The sequence below is a fragment of the Condylostylus longicornis genome, unplaced genomic scaffold (assembly GCF_029603195.1).
Source record: "Condylostylus longicornis isolate FDR11 unplaced genomic scaffold, ASM2960319v2 ptg000040l, whole genome shotgun sequence".
Lineage (NCBI taxonomy): Eukaryota > Metazoa > Arthropoda > Insecta > Diptera > Dolichopodidae > Condylostylus > Condylostylus longicornis.
In genome coordinates, this window is record NW_026578009.1 from 11,557,428 (window position 1) to 11,571,840 (window position 14,413).

The 14,413-nt window shown below is 32.7% G+C and overlaps 1 protein-coding gene across 2 annotated transcripts in view; it reads right to left on the bottom strand.

The window, feature by feature from the left end:
• The window catches only part of LOC129609586 (protocadherin-16), a 33,810-nt gene extending 26,852 nt beyond the window's left edge, over window positions 1-6,958 (bottom strand). For both annotated transcript variants that reach the window (XM_055521591.1, XM_055521590.1), the window contains exon 1: window positions 6,903-6,958. The gene's annotated coding sequence lies outside the window, so the exon portion shown is untranslated. The remainder of the gene's footprint in view (window positions 1-6,902) is intronic.
• Window positions 6,959-14,413: the final 7,455 nt, after the last annotated feature.

Sequence of the window (14,413 nt, forward strand, 5' to 3'; positions counted from 1 at the left end):
GTAATTCTATTACATATTGTTAAAGTATTTTATATGTAAAAATGTTGGGGGTTTGATTTAAATACTCTTAATTCTAGAAGAAAAAACGTGTTTTTAAATATATTAAAAGAAAAAAGGGGGTAATATATAAAATAAATTCGAATCAAACCAATAGTTTTTAAGGTAGCACTTTTCCTTTGAACAAGTGAAAATAATTTTTTTGAAACACCATCCGCTAAGCTGTTGTATTTCAATTACTTTATTTAATATGCCAAAATATGTCAAAATTTTGCATACGTTTAGGATTAAAAAACAAACAAAAAATTTGAAAAACCTTTACATGATACTTTTCGATGACATGTAATTTACCGGTAACTTTTAGCTTTTTTAAAAATTTGATTAAAGTTTTAGAAAGTGACAACTTTTGAAAGAGCTTGTAGGGTCTGGATGGATGTTGAAAAAAATTTACTTCTAACGAAATAAATTATTTATTAGGGTCTAAAAACTGCTAAACTTTTATACTTCAATAACTAGTTAAATTATTGCTTCAAAAATTAGATAAGTGTTCATTTCAACGGTCATGTTGTTATAGCAATGTGTGACTATGCTGGATTGCAGTGGAAAAACCCTGTAACTGCAGTACTAAGAGTCTGCAGAATGTTTGTGATTCCGATACAATAAATAATCGAAAAATTGCATATCTTTTAATTTGAGCTGCTATAACTTTTAGAGGAAGTTAAAAATGAAATAAGTTTTTAATAAAAATTTTTTTATACATATTCAAAAATTTTTGTTAAAATAAGGGTGAAGAAGTTTTGTAAGTATATAAGCAAGATGGACAGATGGACATATAGAATGAAACCAATAAGCATTTTTTCTCAATTTTTATGGGAGAATTTCTAAAAACATTTTTAGCAAAATATCAAATATAATTTTGTTCTTGCAAAGATTTCAAATGCTAGTTTTACTTGAGAATAATATTGTTTTTATTATCCAATAAAATGTAGTTTAAATAAACTATAAAGTGTAATTATGAAATCATATGTTGAAATTAATTGAGATATCTAAAACTAAAGGGAGCGTCTTAAAAAGTGGTATCGAAAAAATAGGAAATATTAATTAAGAACATCAAATACGTGGACATTTAAGCGATAGGAAATATATTTTTAAGGTAAGCTACATAGAACTGAATATCATTTCAGAAGATCGGAAATTGGCAAAACTAAATTGAAGGTTAATATAGAAAATTTTACTTCATCAATATAACAACATCTATTGGATAAGAAGATGAAAGTAAATCATTTACTGACTTTCTCAATATTGCGAAGCTTTTCGAAAGTTTCGTTATCATAATGTAGGTATAATACAATTTCTCGAGACATATAAAAAAAATGTTAATGGCAATTTAGCTAACCAAATAAAATAACAATTATTAAAATTTAAATACACATATGTGTATGCATATTTTGATTTTACAAATTATTATGCTAATAACAACATCCAAAACCCAGGTGTAAGTCTTATATATTGACTTAATAAATCGAAAAAAATAAACACCACATGCACTAACATATATGTACATTTTATACTTTAGCATATTCCGCGTTCTAATTAGTTATACAGTGTTAAATGTGTTAAAACTTGTTACAAAGTCTTAGATTAACTATGCATACATCTAAATATTTTAACATTTTAATCCTACGGTCATATATTAAAAAAAAAAAAACATCGTGAATTGACCTAGTTCTTAACCAAATACACACATTTTATTTTCTGGGACACCTACATAATTTAATGTCCATATATATATTATTTTAATTAGTATTTTACCACTTTTAAATTAAGACTCCTTTAATATAACATCATTTCCTTTTTTGATTTATAAAGCGATAACAAAGGGACGATTTCTTGATAACCGAAATAAAATGAACGAATTTGTTTCTTTTGTAATAAGTATTTATTTTAAATATTTTTGTCCTTTCGGTAGCCTACATTAATAATTTATTTTAAATATAAAAAGTCATCAGAATAAGTATTTAGATACCTATTTACATATAAAATATAAAATATACGAAAAAATATTATAATGTTTTTTTGATTTTAATCTAACCGCAATGAATTCTCTTAGAAAATAGAATTTTCACGATTTTTTTTATTTCTGTACAAAAATTTTGATCCTATCATAAATCATTTAACAAGTTAGTTATATTTTCTGTAACATGCGTGTGAATGTGTGTATATTATATTATATTATTTAAGGTATTTTATTTAATAAATTGAGAATAATGTTAAGAATCCTGGAATTGTAAGCAAATAAGTTCCCTATTTAATATAACAAAAGAATATTATAAAGTTAACAGTAGTGGCCAAATTACTATTAATTTAGCAATTTTGTTTTTGGTTGTAGGATAATAAAGCTATTAAAAATAAAGATAATTTATATAAAAGATTTTTAAACTGTTTGCTTTTGGAGTCCTGTACATAAAAAATCTGTAAAACTACCACTAACCGTTCAGTTTCTCTACTGCTTCCTTCCCAAAAGAACAGTTTCTTCTTAAAAAACTCCAAGAGACCTACCGTTGAAAACTTCCAAAAATAGTTCCAGACCATTCGGAAATTTCAAGTGAATTTTAAAAATATTTCTAATAATTTTGTAACCTAAATTTTGCTCTTACAAATTTTTGGCCAAAATAACATATACCTACGACCTGATGAGCTTATTAAGTACGCCTATATAAAACAATTATTATGATAATATTATGTATCGATACAAATTACGTAACATGCCAAACTATATTATCATTCCGGTTTCTTTGTTAAATTTTTTCTCAATATAAAAGTAATAAAGTTCATAATGATATACCATTAAAATTCATATTAAAAAAAACAAACCAATAATTTTTCAAAATCACGAATTGTAATTATATTTTTTAAGACATTACGTTACAAATGTATATGTAAAAGATCGTGTACATATCATATAATTTCATCAAAAACTTAAACAATATTTTCAAATCTCAATAATTGTTTTTGCCTAAAACCACTATGTATACGATAATAAATTAAATAACACTGTTTTTCTTACTAAATATAAGTATATGTATATACATATGTGTTATGTTACTAAGTATTTTATGATTCGCGATCCATATTTGATTTATGAAAAATTATTGTACCACACAATATTTTTATTGAAATCAAAAATAAAGAAAAAAACATTTATTCTTTAAAGGATCACCGCTTATTTAAAAAGGTCCAGAATGTATAATTATTTTTTGAAAAATGTTATATTAATTTTCAATAAAATTTCAACTCAGCTTTCAAGCTTATAATTTTTAGTTAATATCTAATAATTATCCTTCATTGTTCTTAATTTCTGATGTTACGGTCAAATTTGTATTTATATGCAAATAAGAATTTTCGGTGAATCAAAGGTAGTAATAAAGAACCCCTTTTTTTTAAATGATTGTAAAATTTGCAGAAACTGATGATTAAAATTGCTATAATTTTTAAACACTTGTACAGATATTCGGTTACTTTGATGCCCATTGCATTATGATAATAAATTTTTCTTTATTTACGAATTTTTTTTTATTTACGAATTTTTCTTTATTATATCGAAACTAAAAAACGTTTAGCAGGTTTTGCAATTATATTTTATTAAATTTATTATACTTAACATAATATAGGGGCTACGTATCTTAATAATTATTTTGACATATTGCTATAACGGAAAAATCAAATACAACAGTACGTTGTTGTACATAATGCGAATGGAGTATAGAAGAAATAAATTGTATATGTTAAATATGCTGTATTTAACGGTAAGAATATTTGATTGAATTTATAGAAAGTTATTGACGTAAGAAACAGAAAAATGATTTGATAACAATTGTTTTCAACCTATCATGAATTTTATTTGATGGGAATTAGATGGTATTCTTTTTTAAACTTTCATCAAATTTTAATAAAATCATACAAAATTATTGTTCGATCTTTTATATATTTTATAGTTATTTGTATAATATCGCACAATAACACTTGGAAGGTAAAATCTTATAAGATATTTTGTATTATAAAAACTTGTAAGATAAGTTGAATTTCCTACAGAATACCGTATTTCCCGATTATAAACAAATTGTTAGAATTTGACAAAATTGTTAGAATTTTGAGGCATCGAAGCTCTGGAAGGGGATACAAAAAGCAAAATGTCAATTGGTGTTTTTTATTCGTTTGAATGCATTCTTACAGCCTGTTTCGGGAGTACCAATAAATCTCGTACTTCCTGAATGCACATTTACATTTACACATTTACATACACATTTATTCAATTTTTCGATTGGCATTACTAATTTGTTTGATAGTTGCACCTAGAACTATGCAAATTTCATAAAACTTTTATATAGAAAAATGAATCCCAATTAGGTGGAATGCAATATATGTATTCACTTGTTCATTATAATTAATTTTAGAAAAAGTAATTTGATCATGACTGTATTCAAAAGAAAAGTATATTTTAAAAACCCTTCCGTAAAAAAAACACACGTTTTTTCTTTAACGTTAATTTGTTTTTTTTTTTTTTGTAACTTTTTTACCCCTTAATGAAATTGACCATCACCACCACCATCACCGATTGTTCCGCTCTACAAAAACTAAGTGGAAAAAAATAATAACAACAATGAAATTAAAATAATAAAAACGGAAATACATTCAATCAACCTGTTTTCTTTGAAATTTTATTTCATTATGCATGTGCTTGCTTGTATGTAAGTCTCCAGTTACATGTATGTGTGTATAAGTATATATTTGTTTGTTAACAGAAGATTATAACGTATTGTAAGCGTATATAGTTATTGTTATTCTTATGAAAAGGGACTGGACTCCTGTTATATCCTTTTTTTTGCTTTTTTGCTTTGCATACTATTAAACTAGATTCTAAATCAAAAGTCATTAACCCTTGTTTTAGTGGACTTCTATTACGAAAATACTATAAAAAGAAAAGACCAAAATGAAGAAAAAGTAAAATTTCTTTAATAAAAATGTAAGAAAACGAATTTTTAATATTATATTGTACACATACACACATGAATGCTACCATGTATAAAATACGAAATAGGGGTAAATGTATAAGAATTCGTAAAGTTGTAAAACAAAGTATAGTTATTAATAACAAATTCTTGTTTAAGCAACTGCACATGATCAAATAATGTTGACAAGCTTCGATACGTATTAACCTATTAAGATTTTGCATATTTTGATGTATGAAAAACATAGAAATGTAGGTACTCGTACATATTTTTTGTGATATTTGCATATTTTTGATTTTGCTTGCGTACAGTTTTACGATTATAAATTTAATTAATTTTTAATGTTTAACAAGGATATACTTAAGGTCTTAGAAAAATATATTTCCTTATATAATTAATAATTTTAAAGTCATGGATTTCGTGCATCATAGAGCCCGATACACAAATTTTGTAATTTTATGCAGAAAATTTTTATACGAAATTTAACTCTGCACATAAATTTTAACTGATATGAAATAGTTACTATAACAAAAGAGTAAATGTAATATTTAACAATTCACAAAAAGAAAAGACTAGAGCGTTATGTTGTCCGATTGTATTATGTTTTTTGCCGGTGATTAGTTGAATGTTTTAATTGAGTTATTTATAATTTTTATAAAAATATGTTTAAATACTAAATAATAAAAAGGGATTTATAAAAATTATTTTTAATCTTAAAAAACTACTATTATTTTTGCTTTTCTTTTATATAAGTGTTAAGCTATTCGATATAAAAGAAAACCATCATTTCTTTTATATTGAAAGAGCTTTGTCTATTATACAAGTATAACTATTTAGACTATAGAAAGTTATATTATAATTATACGCATCATTATAAGATATCTTTGTATTTATAATAAAATAATTTAAAAATACAAGAAACAGAAATTTAATTGTAAATAACCGCTATAATGAATTATAACACATATAAAACGCGTAAAAACTACATCTATTATAGATATAGCAGACATAAAAGATTAAAATGTTATATGTAGCATAGATGTATACCCATTAATTAATTATCAAAAATGATTATTATAGAAAGAAATTTATACTAAACATTTTCAAATTATAACTGTAAATAAAATTAAATTATAACTTTTAAACTAACACGCAATTTTTATTAAATATAATCACATTTAACGCTTCAGATAATTCATATGAAATAGCAATTTTTAATTAATTTCAATATAAATGAGTTTTTATGAAATGCATTTATAATGTATAACAGTTATGCTTTTGCACAATATCAGCCATATTGAATATGAATAAAAGTATTGTTTTTATATCAATTATAATTAAATTTTTGTAATCTTAGTAATTATCGTATGTATTACTGATTAAATTTCAATTTTAAATATAACAGTGTGGAATACTCTTATAATCTTAAATAATATAGTTAAAATTCTCTTTATATACAACTACTATTCCACTATGTGCATATTATTAATATTTGTCTGTATACTTTCAGATTGAACTTGCTTTCGATCATCACTTATCAAAAACTTTCAAAACAAAATATTCAAATAAAGATTTCATATTAACACATAAAAACTAAACAAAAATAAAATCAAAACTTTCTCCAAATTAACAATAACTTATTATTATTTTTGATATATTTTGATGATATTAATTAGTAACTGAAATAATGTCTTCAAAATGTAATTACAATTGAATTCTTTATTAATTAAATAATGTGACAAAACACAGTTTATCATAGAAAATTAAAACCATAAATGCATAAGCACAAAATATAAAAAATTATTTTATATTAAACTGCTTTCAGTTTTATATTATTTAATTTATGTATGCTTGTATATTATAAATTATTTAAACTCCTTATAATTTATTCCTTACAACAAAGCTACATAAAAAAATACATATATAATCCGTTATATTATTAAGGAAGCGCGCGTATTTTTTTTTATTAAATTTTGTGACCGCTCCGTTACAATTCTTTTAATTTACTGAGCTGAAAAGTTGGATCACTCAAGAAAACCTTTCTGAGTAGATTTTAATGTTATACATATATTCATATTTACATACAAATATTTTTGTATTTAGTTTATTAGTTACCTTGTTTCTTTTTCGAATTGTTTAATAAAAGTATATTTTGCTTGTTATTTTTTTTTTTTTATTTTTCGGTTATAATTTCTTATTATACTCTATACTTACTGCATGTGGCTACCTTTATATTCTATCGTTTTCGATTTTATATATAGATATCTACATGATACACACATATTATGTGTATGAATTATATGTAAATATAGTCAGGTGTTTGTTTATTTTTGTATACCATCAAAAATATAAAATGTATTATGATGAATAAGAGCAAATTTAAATGTAAGCATAAACTTTTATTTGGCTCGTTAATATGTGAAGAGTAAAACTGAAGAATATTATGAAGAGAGACGATATGAAAACAATGCAAGTGGAAACGTTTCCAGTTCACCCGTCAAGCGTTGAAGGAAGAGTTTTCTTTTATTTCTATTATAGTATAAAATATATACGGATACGTATGTATGTATACATATAACGCAACATTATATTATTATATATTTAAGTTATATACATGTTAAGCATAAGGAATGTGTGTATATTTTAATCATAAACCAAAAAAAGAAATCATTTTAAAACAAAAATTATGATCTTTCCATAATATTTCAATTTTTGGTAATTTATTTAAATATCGAACCATCGTCCCATCGCTATTTCATAACTAATTCTAATTTTGTTAATTTTTGAGAGTAACACACATTACTTGTAAATAATAAGTATAGGTAGCATTTTTCGATTACATATATATTTAAAAATTAAACATAAACTAACAATATTCTAATTTTATCTACTTTATGGGGTAAACCCAGTAAGATTAAAACTTGCCTTTGAAATATTTAAGCACTTTTGTAAAATTCCTGTTCCGAAATAAATTTTAACAAGTAAAAACGTTTCAGTCGGTATAAACCGATTGAATTATACCCTGCACCTTTCGTTATTGTGTAGCAATTACTCGAACCTGTGAAGTCATTCTATAGAAACTTCACGGATATGTCTGACCTATAATTGGACATCCGACTGCCAAGTTTCATGAATCTGACTTTTTAATTTTTCCAAATATTTAAAATTAGCTTTTGGAGTTGTTTGGCAAGTCCCCGAACCTGTCAAGCAATTCCACTAAAACTTCACAAATATATCTGATCTATAATCGGACACACGACTGTCAAGTCTCATGAATCTGACTTTATTATTTTTCCAAATTTTTAAAATAAGCTTTTAGACTTGTTTGGGAGCTACTCGAACCTGTCAAGCAATTCCACTAAAACTTCAGAAATATATCTGACCTATAACTCGACACAAAACTGCCATGTTTCATGAATCTGACTTTATTATTTTTCCAAATATTTAAAATTAGCTTCTGGAGTTGTATGGCAGGTACCCGAACCTGTCAAGCAATTCCTCTAAAACTTCACAAATATATCTGATCTATAATCGGACATCCAACTGCCAAGTTTCATGAATCTGACTTTATTATTTTCCCAAATATTTAAAATTAGCTTCTGGAGTTGTATGGCAGGTACCCGAACCTATAAAGCAATTCCTCTGAAACTTCAGAAGTATATTTGACCTATAATTGGACACATGACTGCCAAGTTTCATGAATCTGACTTTATTATTTTGCCGAATATAAAAAATTTGCTGTTGGAGTTGTATGGCAGCCACCCGAAGCGGTGCAGCTATCCCATTATAATTTTTAGAGCATGTGTAGAATATAATTGGACACATGTATACAAAATTTTATATTTATAGCTCTATTAGTTTTTGAAATATTTAAAATAAACTCTTTGAGTTGTATGGCAGCTACCCGAACCCGTTGTCCGAATTAGTCCAATAACAATAGGGCTCGTCCTTGGCACAAAAGAAAAAACTTGTGAAAGTTTGGTGTCGATTGCATTATTCGTTTTTGAGTTATCGTGCGATCGGACGGACGGACGGACAGACGGACATGTCTAAATCGACGCAGAATTTTACGCTGAGCAAGAATATATATATATATGTCCATACCGCAGATGACTCCTTCAAGTAGTTACAAACTCCATACCAAAGTTAATATACCCTTCACGAAGTGCAGGGTATAAAAATACTTTTCAATAAAGGATTGGTATACCTTCACTTTTATCACTATTATGACACACTTAGAAGATACGCTGAATTTACTACAATTCTTTAAATTTTAAATACATATTAAATAAATTCGGCATACTAAGTGTATGATAAAATTGGTAGAAGTCTATATTAATTCCAACCTTTTACAACACATTCAAAATAAAATATCCAAGAAAAATGCAAGAAAGTGCATAATACCACGTATTCACATTAATGAATAAAACAGAGTCCGACTTGTAAAAGCGAAACTCTTTTGCCATCCTACTAATCCAAAACAAAATTGCTTCTAGACATTTTTCAACTTATTGTTTACTCCTATAAAACTCAAATAAGTTTGCCGAATTTTCTCTATATGAAGACTTGTATTTGAAATTTTTGATATCTGTATGTAATATCTGTGCTCTAATAGAAATTCTTTTGGGAGTAAATTTTATGCTTATAAATGTGCTTGAACTGAACTATAAAAAGAACTCGATATAAAAAGGACAAAAGTCGTAAAATTTGAATGTGCTAAAAAGAGAATCCGACTGTGCTTTTATTTTACTAAGTTTCATAACTTTATGCTGTTAATATCAAAAGGATATTCAAATTTTACTATTATCAGAATAGTAAAAACTATTTAAGATATACATTCATTACATTAAAAGTACATTGTACAAGGTTGGTTGGTTGGTTGGTTAGAGTGGCCGGTGCGACCCGACTGGCCAACACCCCAATTAGCACCGACGTGCCGTTTTGCTACCACCGCCTCGTGAAACCCGGTTGTCAAAGTACGTTGGTCCAGGGCCAGCGATCAGAGCCACCCCGTTCTTTTAAGGAACTTATTTACGTCCCCGATACTTTTATTAGAAATGTTCCCCAGTTCCATTATGTCCGTTTCCCCAAATGACAACAACCTGGCCCTTTGAAGAGCCGGACACTCGCAGAGATAGTGAAAAAGCGTCTCTTTTTTGTCTATCTCCCGACAACTGCGGCATGACGTATTAAAGGGAATTCCCAGCCTAGCTGCATGATCCCCCACAGGCCAATGCCCCGTGTACACAGCCACTAACTTAGCTATGTCCGGTCGAGGCATCGCCAGGAGGCTCATTGATTTCTTATGGTCGTATTTCGGCCACGTCTTCCTAGCCGTTGCACATGTGCTCAGGCCCCTCCACCTGCGGTCCGCACATGCCACTTGGAAGCGGTATATATCAGTTTTGATGGTGTTTATAGGGACAAGAACTCGCTCGGCCCTGGAGCCGTCCAATGCCGACCCACATCTGGCCAGCTCGTCAGCCCGCTCGTTTCCTGGTATGTTACTATGTCCCGGAACCCAGAGTAAGGTGATACTATGATGACTGCACAATCTCGTCAGCTCATCGTAGCAAAGCCCTACCAACTTTGAGAATATCTTTGGCGAATTTAGAGCCAGAATCGCAGCCTGACTATCCGTCACAATTGCGACCTCCCGGGCCACAACCAAATCCCTTCCCAGGATTTCGCATGCCTTCCATATGGCGAATACTTCCGCCTGGAACACGCTCGATCCGTTGGGAAGGCGATATGACTCCGATATGTTCTGAGTCTCCGAAAATACTCCAGCACCGACCCCATTCCTATCCTTGGAACCGTCAGTGAAGAGAGCAACATCAAAGCCTTGCAGTGGAAGATTTCTTTTCCACTGCCCGCGAGACGGAAGCTCAACCCGAAACTTCTTGTCAAGCTCAAGTCTAGGGATGCAATAGTCTGTAGCATCCGCAACCACTCCGTCCGGTAGTGACTGAAGGACATTGCCGTGGCCATACGGCCTTTCGTGCCAGCACTCAGCTTCTCTGAGTCTAACGGCGCTTGCCGCGGCCAGATTCTTAATATGGATGTCTGGTGGAAGCAAATGGAGGAGTACATCCATAGCGTCCGTGGGCGTCGATCTCAATGCCCCCGTAATGCTTATGCATGCAGCCCTCTGTACCCTACCGATCTTGGTACAGTTGTAAGCTTTCCCCAACGCCGGCCACCACACGAGTGAACCGTAAGTTAATATAGGTCGTACAATGGCCGTGTATAACCATAAAACCATTCTAGGTTTCAGCCCCCACCTCCTGCCGACCATCTTTTTGCAGGTGTAAAGTGCCGTACAGGCCCTGTTCACCCTCTCTTGCACGTTAAGCTTCCAGTTAAGTTTAGAGTCGAGTATGACTCCCAAATACTTAACTGCCGGACTCAAACTGAGCCGCAAACCACCCAATCGGGGCAGTCCAAAGCTCGGGATTTTTGTCTTAGTCGTAAAAAGTACAAGTTCCGTCTTGGCTGGGTTCACTCCAAGGCCACATCTTTTAGCCCAAGAGCTCACCACATTTAGAGATCCTTCCAAAACCCCACTGATTGTTGGAAGGTCAAAGCCGGAAACCAGGATTACTAGGTCGTCAGCGTATGCCACTGCCTTCACTCGCCTTTCTTCAAGTTGCAGTAGAACCTCGTTCATAACAACAAGCCACAAAAGTGGCGAAATCACCCCACCTTGGGGCGTTCCCCTACTAATGTACCTTGCGATACTACTATCACCAAGATCCGAATACAGGATCCTGGTCCGCAGCATGGATAATATCCAGCGTACCAAAGCATCTTCCAACCCCAACTGAGTCAGAGAATTTTCTATGGCCCACGAACTAATATTGTTGAAAGCCCCTTCCACGTCTAGAAAGGCCGCCAACGTGTATTGCTTATAATGGATAGATTGTTCGATAGTCCTCACTACCTCGTGTAGTGCGGTGTCTGTGGACCTTCCCCCGCAATATGCATGCTGGGAAGGCGAAAGTCGAACTTCCTTCATTCTGTTCCTGAGCCCTAGCTCCAGAACGCGCTCCAGCGCTTTTAGAACGAAGGAAGTCAAACTAATTGGTCGAAAATCTTTGGCGCCCTCATGGCCCCTTCTTCCCGGTTTGGGAATGAAAACAACTTTTACACGTCTCCACGACTTGGGCACGTATCCAAGGATAAGACAACTTCTAAAAACTTTTAGAAGCCACGGAACTATTAGTTCCTTCGTCTCCTGTAACATAGCTGGAAATATCTCATCTATCCCCGCCGTTTTGTATGGAGAGAAGTTGTCTATCGCCCAGCTAACCTTCTCCACCGTTATAATATCTTCAACCATTTCACTCGACACAGGCTGCCCCGGAAGGGAATCCAACTGGATAGCCTCCCGAGCCGACCCGGTATTACCCGGGAAATGCGTGTCCACTAGTAAATTGAGAGTTTCCATAGATGTTTTTGTCCATGTCCCACCCTCATCCTTCAGAAAAGAAGGACCGGTATGGTCCTTGGAAAGCACTCTGCTCAATCTGGCAGAATCTCTGGTACATTCTACAGTTCCGCAAAAATCCCTCCAACCCTGGCTTTTTGCGGAACGGATAGCCCTTTTATACTCTCTCAGGCACTCCTTATAAGGTTGCCAGAACCCATTCTTGTAGCAGATATTGAAGACATCCCTGGTAATCTTCCGGAGATTACTCAAATCTTCGTTCCACCACGGGGGATACTTTTTTTTTGAATATTTCAAAGGACAGGATGCTCTGAAAGCCACGCCCATGACTTTCTCAAATCCACTGATTTGCGCATCAAGTTCTTCGACTTCCTTAATATAGTTGTTAATATCGGGCATGACCATGAGCTTGGCCCGCACGATGGCTCTGAATTTAACCCAATCTGTTCTTTTAGGGTTCCTAAAAGGTTTGGGATTCCCAACTTCGAATCCCACCGTGAAGACTATCCAGGCATGGTCAGAATACGACCTCTTGCTAGATACCCTCCAGTCCTCGATTATACAGTTGTTAGTTTTGAGTGTTATATCTATCACATCTTCCCAGCCAGCAAACCTGTCTGTGCTAGGAAAAGTGAAGGTAGGGGTGTTGCCTCTATTTGCTATCTCTAGATTACTATCTAAGACAAAATTAAATAAAGACTCACCTCGTTCGTTGATCTCTGTGCTGCCCCAGAGGGTATGTCTGGCATTGGCGTCGCAACCCATAAGCAGACTTGCTCCTTCGGCTGCGCCAACCTCTGCTAGGTTTTGAACTTCCGGAGGTGGAGCAGGCCTATCATGAGCCATGTAGACTGAGCTCATTAATAGGTTCCCGCCGTTTCCTTCAATCCTCACCACCGTCATGTCTGCGGTACTGAAATTAGAGCAAAGAAAGGCTTTTATATGTTTTTTAGTTAAGACACAAGTTCTGATCTTACCTTCAGCTGGATCTACAATCCTGTAGAATAGGTTGTATTTCTGGGTGCCCAGTCCCTTTATCCTGTTACCGTTCACCCAAGGCTCCTGAATTAGAGCGATGTCGATGTCTTCCTCTTCTAGGAAGATCAATAGGTTATCCGAGGCTAATCTCGAATGCTTGAGATTAACCTGGATTACCCTCATCGCTCTTGCTCTTATCAGCCACCTCCATCTGTTCAAGGAGCTGGCTCGCTTCTTCTATGGCGTCCCCTTCTGGGTCCGCATTTCGAAATATTTTGAGCTTGGCATGCCGTATGCCAAACCGCAGTCTGTTGTCCCTCCTGTCCAACGGCTGTAGACTCTCCTCATTAATGAGAAGTAGGAAGGACTCACTGTTTTTCTGAGGTTCCTCCTTCTTGATAATTTGCCAATCATCCATCGGCACCTCAGGATTGGCAATCTTTAGGACCTTTAGCAACTTGTCCCCCGCAATATTCATCTTAGGGATCCAAATACGAGCCCGGGGTCTCCTAGGAATTTCCTTAGCTGGGATGAGCTCAATCTTGGACCCATCCCATGTATCGCTAATCTTAGCAACACACGAACTAAGAAAATCCCCGGAAAGCCGGTCCTCGCATTTGATCACCCTGTAGCCCCTGACTACCTCAGATGAATCGAAGCTCAGGACTTCGTTGCCATCGGTCGTTAGGAGATGTTCAACTACCATCTCCGATAATTTTGCTTCGACCTTGCACCATAATTCGGAGGACAACTTCAGGTTGGTAGACTTTCTGTCCACCACCCCAAACTGGAGATGATCACGGACCACCTCGCTCATTGTTCTCCCCTGTGCATGATTACCACTTGATGTTGAAGGTCTGGTTGTCCCTGGCTTGACGACCTTCGACCTTTTGCTCTCTTGAGCATTTCTTTCTTCATCTTGAGACCTTACTCTTTTTGTGGTCTCCTGAGGCTTCGTGCTCTTATACGCATTGTACTC